Here is a 14,838-nt window from a genome sequence, read left to right on the forward strand (position 1 = left end):
GGGAAGTTCTGATTAATCCACTGTATTCACCAGACATCACATCTTCGGATTTCCATTCATTTCAGTCTTCACAAAATTTTTTTAATGAAAAAAATTTCAATTCCCTGGAAGACTATACAAGGCACCTGGAACAAGTGAATTATTTGCTCAGAAAAATAAAAGCTTTGGGAAGATGAAATTGCCTGAAAAATGGCAGAAGGTAATAGAACAAAACAGTAAATATGTTGTTCAGTAAATTTCTGGTGAAAATGAAAAACTTGTTTTTTATTTTTTACTTGAAAACCAAAGAAACTTTTTAACCAAGCCAATAGATCATTCTAAGTCTCACCATCCAGAGATGATTGCTATTAAAATGTGATCTTTCTTTTGTAAAAATAACTTTAGATATAATTCAGGGACTTGCTTGATGGCTCAGATGTTAAAGAATCTGCCTGTAATGGAAGAGACCCACGTTCAGTCCCTGAGTCGGGAAGATCCCCTGGAGAAGGGAATGGCTACCTGCTCCAGTATTCTTGACTGGAGAATTCTGGCAAGCTCCAGGACAGAGGATCCTCATGGGCTATAGTCCCTGGGGTCGAAAAGAGTCGGACATGACTTAGCAACTAACACACAACACAGATGTAATTCGTGTATCATACAATTCAGTGACTTTTGGTATAATTCACAGAATTTGCAAACCATTACTGCAATCAGTTTCAGCACATCTTCATCACCCTCAAAGGGAACCCTACTCAGCTTAACCATAGTCCCTACTCAGCTTAACCATAGCTTAACCATAAGACTCCCATTCTTCCCAGCCCCAGACGACTACTAACAGACTGTCTCTATAGATTTGCCCTTGTGACAGGCTTCTTCACTTTGCACAATGTTCTCAAGCTTCATCCATGTTGTAACATCATTTCTCTTTATGGCTTGATTACATGGCTGCAAAAAACTGTAGACTGGGGGACTCAAAACAGCAGACATCTTTTCCCCCAGAGTTCTGGAGGCTGGATTTCCAAGATCAAGGTGCCAGCATGAGTGGGTTTAGTGAGAGCTCTCCTGGCTTGCAGAAGCTGCCTTCTAGCTGTTACCCGCACAGTGTAGAGAGAGTTCTGGTATCTTCTCATCTTCTTATAAGGGTTCCCGTTCTTTCAATTTACATCTTATGACCTTATTTAACTTTAATCACCTCCTTAAAAGCTCTGTCTTCAATTCAGTCGCATGTGGGGGATTAGGGCTTCAACATATGAATCTGAGGAAGACACAACTCATGTTTCCAAATAGTATTCCAGTATATGGATGTATCACACCTTTGCATCCGTTTATCAGTGGACAGATATCTGAATTGTTTCCATATTTTGGCTACTATGAGTAATGCTGCTATAAACATTCATGTGAAAGATTTTATGTGGACACATGTTTTCATTTCTCTTGGTTGTATAACCAGGAGTGGAATTGCTGGGTCATATGGTAACTCTACGTTCAATTGGCTGAGGAACTGCCAGATTGTTTTCACAGTGGTTGCACCATTTTATATCCCCACCAGCAGCAGATCAGGGTTCCGGTTCTTGCACATCCTCACCAACGCATGTTATTAACCGTGTGCTGGATTATAGTCATCCTTGTGCATGTGAAGTGGTATCAGTATGGTTTGAATTATGTTTTTCTCATGCTTAATTGTGGAAAATTCTTAAAGAGATGGGAATACCGGAACACCTTACCTGCCTAAGAAACCTGTATTCAGGGTCAAGAAGTGACAGTTAGAACTGGACATGGAACAACGGACTGGTTCCAAATTGGGAAAGGAGTACATCAAGGCTGTATATTGTCACCCTGCTTATTTAACTTCCATGCAGAGTACATCATGTGAAATTCCAGGCTGGATGAAGCACAAGCTGGAATCAAAATTGCCAGGAGAAATATCAACAACCTCAGATATGCAGATGACACCACCCTAATGGCAGAAAGCAAAGAGGAACTAAAGAGTTCTTGATGGAGGTGAAAGAGGAGAGTGAAAAAGCTGGCTTAAAACTCAAATCATGGCATCTTGCCCCATCACTTCATGGCAAATAGATGGGAAAACAATGGAAACAGTGACAGATTTAATTTTCTTGGGCTCCAAAATCACTGAAGATGGTGACTGCAGCCATGAAATTAAAAGATGCTTGCTCCTTGGAAGAAAAGGCAATGACAAACCTAGATAGCATATTAAAAAGCAGAGACATTACATTGCTGACAAAGGTCTGTTTAGTCAAAGCTATGGTTTTTCTAGTAGTCATGTACGGATGTGAGAGTTGGACATAAAGAAGGCTGAGCATCAAAGAATCAATGCTTTTGAACTGTGGTGTTGGAGAAGACTCTTGAGTCCCTTGGACTGCTGCTGAAGCTGAAGCTCCCATACTTTGGCCACCTGATTCGAAGAACCAGCTCTTTAGAAAAGACCCTGATGCTGAGCCAGATTGAGGGCAGAAGGAGAAGGGGAAAACAGGGGATGAGATGTTTGGATGGCATCACTGACTCAATCGACATGAGTTTGAGCAAGCTCTGGGAGATGGTGATGCACAGGGAAGCCTGGCATGCTGCTGCAGTCCATGGGGTTGCAAAGAGTTGGACACGACTGAAGGGCTGAGCAGCAACATGCCTAATGAAATGATTGAGTGTCTTTTCAGGTATTTATTGGCTGTTTGTGTAGCTTCTTTGGAGAAATGTCTATTCAGATCCTCCACCTTTTTAAATTAGATTGTCTTTAAATTAGATTGGAGAATGAAATGGCAACCCACTCCAGTGTTCTTGCCTGGAGAATCCCAGGGATGGGGAGCCTGGTGGGCTGCCGTCTATGGGGTCGCACAGAGTCAGACACGACTGAAGTGACTTAGCTTATCGAATAGTAAGGATTTTTTAATGTATTTTTTTAATTAATTTTTTTTTTTGCTGCAGCCTATGCATTTTCTCTGATTGTGACACAAGGGCTCCTTGTTGCAGTCTGTGGGCTTCTCTAGTTGCGCAGCACAGGCTTGAGCACAAAGGCTGCAAGTCTATACCAATGAGATACTTCATAGCACTTATTTCATGTATCCCTGCTTTTTTTCATCTAACTTTATGTGGTAGACCTATCCCCCTATATTATAAAGTTGTTTTACATGATTAGCTACATAATTTAATTATTTTCTTATTGGAAACTTCTTTTTCAGTTTCACCATTATAAATATTGCTGCAACGGCTGCCTTCATTCCTAAGGGTTTAATTTCGTTTGTGCAGCTTTTGAAGATATTTTTACATATTGAAAACATGAATCTTTTAATTCAAACTTTGAGTTGATTTTCTTAAAAGCAGTAGAACAGGAACAGGCAAATGAGGTGTCGAATCCCACACTTGCACCTTAGGGAAGTCACTTAACTTTCAGAGCCTCGGTGTTCTCATCTGAAAAATGGAGATAATGATACCTTCAGAGAGTTGTTTTGAAGGTTAAAGACAACATAGGGATGTATGTGCTTGCATATATTTTAAGAACTCAATAAATAGTACTTATAATGATTATCATTATTTTCATCATTGTTGTTCTTGTTGCTAGCACTATTAAATTTGCAACAGGCAGTGGAAACAGAGCAGAATACCTGTGAGGAGATGGTGGGGGGATGTGCAGGTCCTTCCTACCAGCCTGGGAACTGCAATCAGAATAAGCAGACATTAAATGTTTTCTCACCTCAGCCAAACAGAAGTGTTTTGGTATCACACACCAGATAAGTGTCCACACTCTTAAATCTTTGTATGTATCTAAGATCAGTTTCTTTGGATCATTGCCCAGCAATGTCTGTGAGAGGGTTTAACCCAATTCATGTAACTGTTGAAGATATTGTCTGCATATTGAAAACACTTACCTTTTAGTTGAAACATAGATTAGCTCCAAGAGAGAATGGCTCTGTCTGGTATGTTCGTCATTTTATGTCTTGCATCAACAAACACACGAGAGGTGCTGGCCGAGGAAGGTAAGAAGGAAGGCAGCAGCCCCTGGTTACATTTTATTATATTTTGCCTAGAAGACCGGAGAAATAGCCATCTGAATCCTGAGAAGAACCGCCATTTATTAAGCGTCTGTCGCATCTGCTGTGTGCCAGGTACTCTTCTGGTGGATTTGTGTATGTAATCTCAGTTAATGTATTTAAATATCAAGATAACCATGTGCAATACGATCCACAAAACCCCCAGTTTGAGGGTTAGTGACTAGGCCAAGGGCATGCTGGTAGTAAGAGCTGGAGCCTGGATGCAAATACTTTAAACACTTGCCTCTCCGATGCTAAAGTCTGGGTATCCCCACTGAACTAGAGCATCCTTTACGTTGCTGGTAAGCATGTGTGTCCTTTCGACAGTCTGGAGGGAGGCTGAGAGAGAAAGGCCTGGGGGCTTCCAATTGACTGAGCGCCTGCTCTGGGTACAGGACTGGACCTGCCTGACGCTGGAGGTTCAGTGGCGAACAGAAGTGAGCATCTTGCTCTCCTGGAAACTTAAGCCAGTTGGGGAAGCTAGATGCTGTTCCAGTAATCACGTGAATCCTTGATTACAGACTGTGACCAGCGCTCTGAAGAAGTTCTGAGGCATCAGATGGATGCCTTGAGAGACTTTAACAGGAGGTTTGAATAGGTTCCCCTAGTAATTAACTAGACATGAGTGGCAGTGAGGGCTTTCAGATGAGGAAAGGATGGAGGCAAAGACCTTGAGCCTGGAAGGGGGACTGAAAGAAGGCTTAAGTGATGAAAGCAGGTGTGAGGTGATGGGGAGCTGGGAGAGAGCAGTGGCCTCAGGGGCCTGGTTAAGGACTTTGGCCTTGATCCTAGGGGCAGCAGGCAGCATTTAAAGGGCTTTAGCGGGGCATTGGCATCATCAGATGGGCTTTATAGAAGGATGAGCATGGCTGGAGGTGGGGGCTGGATCGGATGACCTGGTGGCAGTGGAATTCGACAGAAGTGGATGGGTTTAGGAGACGTTTAGAGGGTAAAAATGACATAGGTGATATGAAAGATCCTTTCTAAAAAGTAGCTTTGTTTAGGAGTCAGTATGTTTCTCTCCAAGGTCAGAGTTTGAGAATATTTGATTTTTTATTTTCAGTACACCAGAGAGCTTCCTTTTAGAACTCTGAATGCTACTTCCCATCTCCTTCTTTTAAGGTTTGATAAAACTGTCTTCCTAGTCCTGGATGATTCTTGTCTAGAGCTGTGTCAGCCCAGGGTTCTGGACTGACCACCAGATAATAAGTGAATACTGTCACGGTGCCTAAGTACAGACTGAAATAGTTTCTCAGTTAGTTATTAACTTGTTATACTTACAGAGGAGCTGTGTAAAAATAAACTGGGGGATCTGTTTCCATTTCACTTAAAGACAGCATTCAATATACAGAGCTTCTGCCAGTCTGAACTGGATGAGAACTGTTTATACCCCAAGTTCATTCAGAATGCCTGGGATATTTCTAAAGGTTCAGTCTTGGCGGCAGCAGCTGAGAATGCAGAGATAAATAAAAAAGTCATGAGACACGGCTGACAGGGTTCGTCTGTGTTCATTCACACCCCGGACTCACTAGGCTTTTGAAGATGCAGAATTTCGAAGGACAGCCTACTACATGGAGGCTGTTTAAACTGCTGTGCTAAATCTCCAGTCTTGATAACTTCAAAATGGAACTGCCTTTGTAACTTCTGATGTAGAAAGAAAATACTAATTGATATATAAATACATATGAGTAGCACAAAAGCTCACCTACATAATTTAAAGAAAATTTGTTTAAATATTTATTTCCAGTTGTTCTAAAGTCACCACATTGTTGCTGTTCAGTTGTCCAGTGGTGTCCGACTGCGACCCTACGGACTGTAGCACGCCAGGCCTCCCTGTTCCTCACCGTCTCCTGGAGTTTGCCTGGAGTTTGCATTACCTGAATAATTAAGAAATAATTTTATTGGGCATCAACCACGTGCCAGGCAGGCTCCATCTCATTTCACCCTTTGCACTCTATTACTGACCCTATTTTATGAGTGAGGGAGCTGAAGCTTCAAAGAGGTTGGTTAAGAAACTTGCTCAGGTGATTTAGTTGGTAAATGATGGTGGGATTCAAAGCCAGGGCCCCTGGTTTCAGAAGCTGTGCCCTGAACAACTAGCCGTGCTCCGATGGCCCCATCCCTTCCCCTGTTGGAGCCTCAGTTTCTGTTATCTATGAAAAACAAGTCTTTTATTGATGGTCTCCCTTTCCAGGGTCAAAACTTTATATTGAGATTCTGTCTCAATATAACTAATATTGTCACTTCCAGCACCAAATATTTCCACTTACAAAATGCTGCCTCCCAGGAGACTTCATTCGGAGTTTACATTGTTTAGAAGTCAACACCAGTAATTACTGCACATTCAAGACTGTCCACCCCAGTCCCTTGTGGCTTCCAAGTTGGCTCAACTTTCCTCAAAAATAACACAACCCAACATCTGGCACCATTAGGAAAGGGAGGGAAACGTACCAGAGCACTCACATTACCCTCTGCATGTCAGCATCTTCCAGCGGGGACATGTGGAGTTTTTTTCACGTTTTTTTTCTATATTTTTCAGACTTTCTATAATGACTGTGAACTGCTTTTATAATCAAAAAGCAGTCTTATTTTAAAAATTCAGCCCAGTAAAACAGAAAAGAAATAGAACCTTGGTAATATATATTGCACAGTTCCCTGCCTTCCTAACTGGAAAGTCTGGAACATGACTTTAAGCTCTGTCAGCTGCTTCTGGGTCATAATCAGGGGCCCGGTTCTTACTCTACACTGGTATGAATGGTGGTTAAGACCATGGATTTTGGACTCAGATAGACCAGGCTTAGAGTTCTGGCAGGGCCATTTCTTTTAGCTCTGTGACCTTGGGCAAGTTGCTTAGTGTCTCTGGGCCTTAATTTTCTCATCAGTAAATGGAAATAATACTAGAAATCTATCTCCCGGAATGACTAGGAATATTAAGTGAGGTGATAAATTTGTGTAAAGCCTGAACATAATGTCTAGCATTCAGTAAATGCAAATTTTCTAATTAATTCTGTGATATTGTTAATAATCTGTTGCAAGTGTGGAGCCCTCAGGGACTACCGAGGCACCTCAGACTCTGCCCTGGATCTGAATGAAAAAGTCCCCAGATTCTGGTGCCTGTTCTCTTCCTCCCTGTTTTCCTATTTTGTTTTATTTTATCTTTTGTTGAGGTGACACTCAGCAGGATGTACTAATTCTCAGCGTACAGCTCGATGAACTCGTCTGTATGTACATACAACGTAACAGCACCCAGATGGTTGAAGAATGGGCCCCACCTTCCAGGGGCCTCTCTCAGGCCCCCACCAGGCAGCAGCTGATCCCAAGGCAAACTGTATTTGGATTTCTATCACTGTGGAAAAGGTTTTGCTTATTCTTAAACTCCATATAAATGGAAACTCAATATAGACTCTGTGTCTGGTTTCTTTTGCTGGACATTGCATCTGGGAGACTCAACCAAATTGTGGAGGGCAGCAGCAGTTTGCTCTTTTTCCCTAAACTGTAGCATTCTTTCCCTTGAATACCATCACAGTTTGTATATCACTTATGGATAGACAGTTGAGTTGTATCCAGCTTTTACGAACATTCTAAGCCGGGTCTCCTGCATTGCAGGCAGACTCTTTACCGTCTGAGCCACCAGGGAAGCCCATGTGTTTTTTGGTGGATGTCAGTACTCACTTCAGTTGAGGATTAGCCAGGAGTGGAATTGATGGGCCTGAGAGTGTATAATAATATTTAATTTGGCAAGATACTTTCAAATAGTTTGCTAAAGTGGTGGGACGGTTTCCCATCTCCACTAGTGATGCCTGAGCATTAAGTTGTCCTGCATCCTTGTCAACACTTAGTGTGATGAGACATTTTCATTGTAATCATTCTGGTGGGTGTGTCGTGGCTGTCCCACTGTGGACCCTCACATTTTCATGTGCTTATCAGCCACTGGGACACTGTGTATGTGTGTGTGTGTGTGTGTGTGTGTTAATCGCTCAGTCATGTTCAACTCTTCGCAACCCCATGGACTGTAGCCTGCCAGGCTCTGCTGTCCAGGGAATTCTCCAGTCAAGAATACTGGAGTGGGTTGCCATTCCCTTATCCAGGGAATCTTCCTGACCCAAGGATTGAACCTGGGTCTCCTGCATTGCAGGCAGATTCGTTACTGTCTGAGCCACCAGGGAAGCCCATTGGGAAACTAATTCATTCCTAAATTCAGTTATGCTCCAAGGATAACTCAGCTTGCCAGTATGATGCTTTAGGAATGGGCACACTGCTCTGAGAGGGGTCTCAGAGACTCTCTTGTGACTAATATACCAGAGTTTGGGGAACACATTCCAAAGCATCTACACGGCTTCTGCTTACTTTCAGGCCCTTGACTGTGTTTGATAGCTGAGCTTGAAGATAAATAACTTTCAAATGAGTGACATGAGTTTTAATGATGCTGAGTGAACTCTTTTTTTGGGCTCCAAAATCACTGCAAATGGTGACTGCAGCCATGAAATTAAAGGACGCTTACTCCTTGGAAGAAAAGTTATAACCAACCTAGATAGCATATTGAAAAGCAGAGACATTACTTTGCCAACAAAGTCCATCTAGTCAAGGCTATGGTTTTTCCTGTGGTCATGTATGATGTGAGAGTTGGACTGTGAAGAAGGCTGAGCGCCAAAGAATTGATGCTTTTGAACTGTGGTGTTGGAGAAGACTCTTGAGAGTCCCTTGGACTGCAAGGAGATCCAACCAGTCCATTCTGAAGGAGATCAGCCCTGGGATTTCTTTGGAAGGAATGATGCTAAAGCTGAAACTCCAGTACTTTGGCCACCTCATGCAAAGAGTTGACTCATTGGAAAAGACTCTGATGCTGGGAGGGATTGGGGGCAGGAGGAGAAGGGGACGACAGAGGATGAGATGGCTGGATGGCATCACTGACTCAGTGGACGTGAGTCTGGGTGAACTTTGGGAGTTGGTGATGGACAGGGAGGCCTGGCGTGCTGCGATTCATGGGGTCGCAAAGAGTCGGACACGACTGAGCGACTGAACTGAACTAAACTGAAGTGAACTCTTTAGCAGCACTTCAGCTTGTATTTCTACAGGCCACTCAGGAGAGAAGAAGTTACATTTGTTGAGTACCTGCTACATATCAATTCCTGCACTGGCACTTTAAGTACATTATCTCCCTAATCTTCCTAAGGACTCTGTGAGGGCAAGATTATTTCACTTATTTCAAATGAGGAAATGAGGCTGAGACTGGGTCACCCAGCTATTAGATGGAAGAGCCAGGATTCAAACACTGGATCCACTTGTCTCCAAAATCGTCCCTTCTGTGAACAAGCAAATTGTTCCTAGCATACATTTCATTAATATTTTTTGATTGGTCACCTCTACTAAGGCTTCCATGAAGACTCATTTGGTAAAGAATCTGCCTGCAATGTGGGAGACCTGGGTTCAATCCCTGGATTGGGAAGATCCCCTGGAGAAGGAAATGGCAACCCACTCCAGTATTCTTATCTGAAGAATTCCATGGACAGAGGAGCCTGGTGGGCTACAGTCCATGGGGTCACAAGAGCTGGACATGACTTAGCGACTAAACCACCACCACCACTCTACTAAGGCAACTCCACCCTGGGTAGAGCTCTCCCTGGCGTCTCCCAACATCCTAACACTGGGTCTGCTGATACCAGGAGGCCAACACCCCGCCCCTCCAAACTCCGCAGCTCCTCACCTTCCTCCTCTTTTCCTCTCCCCACCTCTGTGCTCTGCCTGATCACAGTAACACCACGCACCTGTTGATGCTCTGACAGTCTGTTTTCCTTCTGCCTGGTATATTTTCTGATAATTCTTTTAGAAAAATTTTCCCAACAGTATAGCAATGCATGTATATTGTAGACATTTGGGAAAACGAAAATTCACCCATTTCTTTTCAATCATTTAATCTATGTTTAGTTTTTTGTTGTTGTTTAGACAGTTAAAAAGCTGGGCTACAACTTAGTTATGAATGTAACTTTTTTTTATAGGGCAGTCACATTTAAAGGATGTACTATGAACAGCTCACTCAGGGACAAACGTAAACTAGGAGTCACGTGTTTTAATTTTTTTTCACTTGTGTTTTTAAAAAAATTTTTTTCAGAAAGGCAAGAGGGAAAACTGGGGCAGAGATGGCTGAGTGGAAGAAACTAAATTCTGCTTTACTTTCAGAGGAATCAGCTTGGTTGGCTTTCGACACCACCAGACAGAAGCCACAGTGTCCCCTCTGGGGACATTGTTAACTTTGGGAGTGGAGCAATAAATTTGCATAATCAAAATGTACAGGAATTTTATAAATTCCACTGTATTTTGCCCTTGGCTTGTCTCCTTGTTCCTTTAGACTTTGCAGAAGCACATTTGCAATGGCAGCCTCCTGTTTTATGAAGTTTATAAAGTATCAGATATCTATTCATTCCCCAGGGGTTGGGCATTGTGGTTGTTCCTAAACTGTCTATGGGGGAAGCGAACTTTATTATGTCTTTATTACAGAAATCATCTCGCTAGGGGGAGACCAAGACCCTGGAGAGGGTAAGGGCGTGAATGCGGGAGCCAGGCAGCCCACAGTGTGACCCCAGGCCCCTCGTGCATGCCTCCGTTTCCTCATCCATACGATCACTGGGAAAAGAATAGCATGTACCTCACTGCTCCTTTGTATGTGCAAAGGGCCCAATGAGCACCAGAGAAGTGCTGTTTTATTATTTACCTGGAATCCTAAAAACTGAGTGCTAACCAGATTTAAAAAACATTTTTTAATGTTTTTAATGTTCTCAAGTGCTGACTTGAGAGTGTGAACCAGTCTCTGCTTTGTAACCTCAGGGCCCATCTCTGCAATGGGCAGAGATGAAGCAGCTTCTCTCTCTGGTTTGTAAGCATCTCTGTGCTGTACTGTGTGCTGTGCTCAGTCGCTCAGTCGTGTCCGACTCTTTGCAACCCCATGGACTGTATTCCGCCAGGTTCCTCTGTCCACGGGATTCTCCAGGCAAGAATACTGGAGTGGGTTACCATGCCCTACTCCAGGAGATCTTCCTCATCCAGGGGTCGAACCCAGGTCTCCTGCATTGCAGGCAGATTTTTTTTTACTGTATGAGCCACCAGGGAAGCCCATGAGTACTGGAGTGGGTAGCCTATCCCGTCTCCAAGGGATCTTCCTGACCCAGGAATCAAATCCTCCTGCATTGCAGGTGGATTCTTTACTAGCTGAGCTACCAGGGAAGCATCTCTAATTCCTTGTTAATTTTCCTGTCTCTCCCTCTAGGCTGTGAGCTCCTTGAGGTCAGAGACTGTGCCCTGAAAATAGTAATGGCTAATGTGCAGTGCGTGTTTCTGTGGATCTGACTCAGTGCTGAGTGACCCCTTTGCAGGTCTTGTCTCAATTGCCGACCCCCAAGCCTTTAGGAGGCAGGGCACCTCTCAAACGTGGACCCTCGGGAAACAGGCCCTGAGTGATGGCTGAGCGATACCGTGCTCTTTCCCAAACTTGTCACATCCAGAAGGATCACTCAAAGCACAGTGGTGTGAGCAGTCCTGATTCCCAGGCCTCACTCTCCGAGATTCTAATTGTCAAGGTCTGGGACCCTTTGCACTGAGGCCACACGTGGGCAACTCTGAATGAGCATCTGGGTGACCCTCCCTGCATCTTAGGCAGCTTCTCTAACCACGTCTGGAGTTCTCAGCTCTGTGACCGGCTGGAACCGGAGAGTGTAGGGGGGTGATCGAGAGGCAGAGAGTGTAAGCGGGTCTCATTAATATGCGAGGCCTTTCTTGTCACAGTTCCTTTGACTGAAGCTGAAGGGCTGGCGCATCACCCGGGATTTTCCACTCTCTCAAGCCCTTCCGGAACTGGCTGCTCACCAGCCTGCCGAAGGGAGACAAGGACAGCACAGGGGCACGGAGGCAGCCGTCCATTCGTGATGGAAGCCAACCTCAGGATGTCTCTAAACTAAGGTGGAAACTGGGGTCTCTCATCTCCCCGCCTGCTCCTCCCCGCTGCCTCTTCCCTTGCTCTGTCCTTCTCCTGAATAACCTATCTGTGCAAGGTTCTGTTCCATCAAGACCAGGAGGAGAAAAACCACTAGGGAGAGGTTTTATGTTTCTTAGTTTTTCAGCAAAGTCATCCTTGTACATGGTTCCCCTGGCTACGGGTATATAGGATAAAGCAGGAGGCTGAATGAGCATCAGTGCCGTCGCCGTCTTCTCTGGCAGTCACTTTGAGCTCACAGCTGTCTCTCTGGGTGGTTAAGGGTGTTAGGGTCAGGAGGCGTTTAGACACTGTCTCCTGATTTCCTGCTGTGACTGACACATGAGAATCAGCTTGCTTCCACCCCATTCACGCTCTCCCAAAAGGCTTAAATTGCTCCTTTCCATTCCTTTATTAGTTGACTTTGTCATTTCAAGTAATACCCTGCCATCTTCTTACCTTTTATTTGAGGAGGGAGGCATATACATAATAACAGCTACGATAAAACACATATAACTTATAAAGCAATTACTCATGTAACCATCATCCCAGTTAAGCAAGTGGAACTCTGTGGGCACTTTTAAGGCTCCCCTCCCCCTACGAAGCCACTCACCCTAACCTTAGTGATGATCATGATCTTGCTTTTCTTTAGAGTTCTTCTCATCTTTATAGGTATCCCTTAACATCTAGATGTATTAAAAGTAGGATCACACTCTGTGTTACTCTGTGCCTCGCACCCTTTCTTTCAATACTGTAAGCTAACACAAGCTGACATGAGTAGTTTCATTCGGGTTCACTGCTGTATATTCACCAATCCAGGAAATCAGCGTTTATTGATGCAGTCAGCTGGTGATGGACTTTTGGGCTGTTTCCAGTTTTTTCTGCTGTCATGAACATCTTCATTCATGTGTGCCAGTGAGTAAGGGCTTCTCTAGGGGCTGGATAAAGAAGTGGAATCACTGCCTTGTGGGGGATGCACACACTGTTTCACTTTAAAATGTCAGTTTGCCAGTGTGTTTGCACCAATGGACTGTCCCGACCTCCAGAGAGTCTGACTCGATCGGCCAGCGTGAGGCTGGGCACCAGGAGTGTTCAGAGTTCCAGGTGATCCCATCAACTCCAGTTAGTGTCTTGACACTCCAACTTGGAAGGAGTGTCCCTAGCATCCCTTTTGACTCTTCTCCCTCAAGATTTTTGTATAATGATCTGAAAGAGAGAGGAGCTTTACCCAGGCAAGGTCAAAATGTGGAGCTGGGGAAGAGCATCTCAAGGCGTGACAGGACTGGTTAAAATCCTGGGACAAAGGAAAGGCATGCGGGTGGATTCTCCCAGCAGGGTTGAGGAATTAAAGAGTTCCCAAGGGCTGGGAACTCCTCCTGTCAGCCAGTTCCTCCTTCCTCCCATGCTACCAGTAGCCTGAAGTGTCTGTCTGACACTTGTAGGCCAGAGAGAATGTCATTCATACAGCTTATATATTGAGACATTGAGGCTCCTGTGACCTGCTCTTAGGGTCTTTGTAGTCACGTTTCCTTAAAGAAACCCTGGTTTGGGTTTCTTGACCCTGCCTGAATCTTAGCAATATACAAGAGCTTTGAATGAATACTGATGCCTAGGCTCCAGACCAATTACATCAGAATGTCTGGGGAGAGACCTAGGTACCAACAGGCTTCAGAATCTACCCAGGTAATTCTTAAATGCAGCCAGGATAGAGAACCAGTAGTCAGTGGGTCTCAGCTTTATCCAGTGTCCAACAGAATCACCAGGGGACTTGTTAAGAACACACATGGCTGGGCTCCGCTTGCCTGGGGTAGGGGTCTGGATATGTATTTCTAGTAGGTTCCCGGTAATGCAAACATTTCTGGTCCCCAACCACATGTGGAAAACCACTGTACACTGAGGGTTTCCCTGCGTATTTCGTGGGGATCCAGGGCTGCCATGTGCTGAGCTGCTCCATCCGGCTGTGTGAGCCCCCTTCTACCTCAGTATTACGTTATCAGGCTGGTAGCTTGAAATCAGCCATGGAAACTGGCAAATGCTACAAATCAAAACTCTGCCACCCCAGTCTGTTGCTAAACATTTCATATCCTAGTTCATGTTATGGGCCCGCAGGATAATTTTCCCATGCCTATAGGTTGCTAATAGTAAAAATATTTTTCTGGTTTGAGTTATTAATACAACTAATAGTAGTTCACAAAGCCCATTAAACACATTCTAAAACTTGGTAGTTATTACATATGGAAAGTGAAGAAGACTCTGGGGGACACCAGCATTTCAAACTGCATCCCTGTTTGGCCCCTGGGGATTTTTTACGCCCTGGGCAATGCCAGGATGCGGAAACTAACACTGTAGGTCCACTCAAGGAAGCCAAGATTTGGAAATTGATTGTCTTTGAATAAAACATGACCAAGAACTCTTGGGAAGTCTTCGTGTAGCCCCAGTCTGAAGACCGCTGGGCTAGCCTGTCTAGCCCACTACACTGCATGTGATGGGGTCCATGGCCAGCCTGTGACCTCAATCACTGGGAGGTCAGGCTTGATTGAATCTCTGCTGTACATGGTACCAACCCCCCAAATACCCTTTCCAACTTGAACACTGCTCTCCACACATGACCAGAGCCTGTGGCCTTGCTCTGAATAACCCTTTAGGCATTAACATTGGGGGCAAGCACTTGGACACTAGAAGCAAAGATTTATTAAAAAGAGAGGGTCTTTCCAAATGGATCCCCACCCGCCAGGAGATTGGATTTCCGTGCATCTTGGAGGAGGGCTTTTTATCTATCGGGACAATTTCCCTTATAAAACAGTCCCCGTTGTGTGTTCACCTAACTTTCCTGTTTGGCCAACTCAGGAAATC

Source organism: Bos javanicus, chromosome 25 (assembly GCF_032452875.1).
Source record: "Bos javanicus breed banteng chromosome 25, ARS-OSU_banteng_1.0, whole genome shotgun sequence".
Lineage (NCBI taxonomy): Eukaryota > Metazoa > Chordata > Mammalia > Artiodactyla > Bovidae > Bos > Bos javanicus.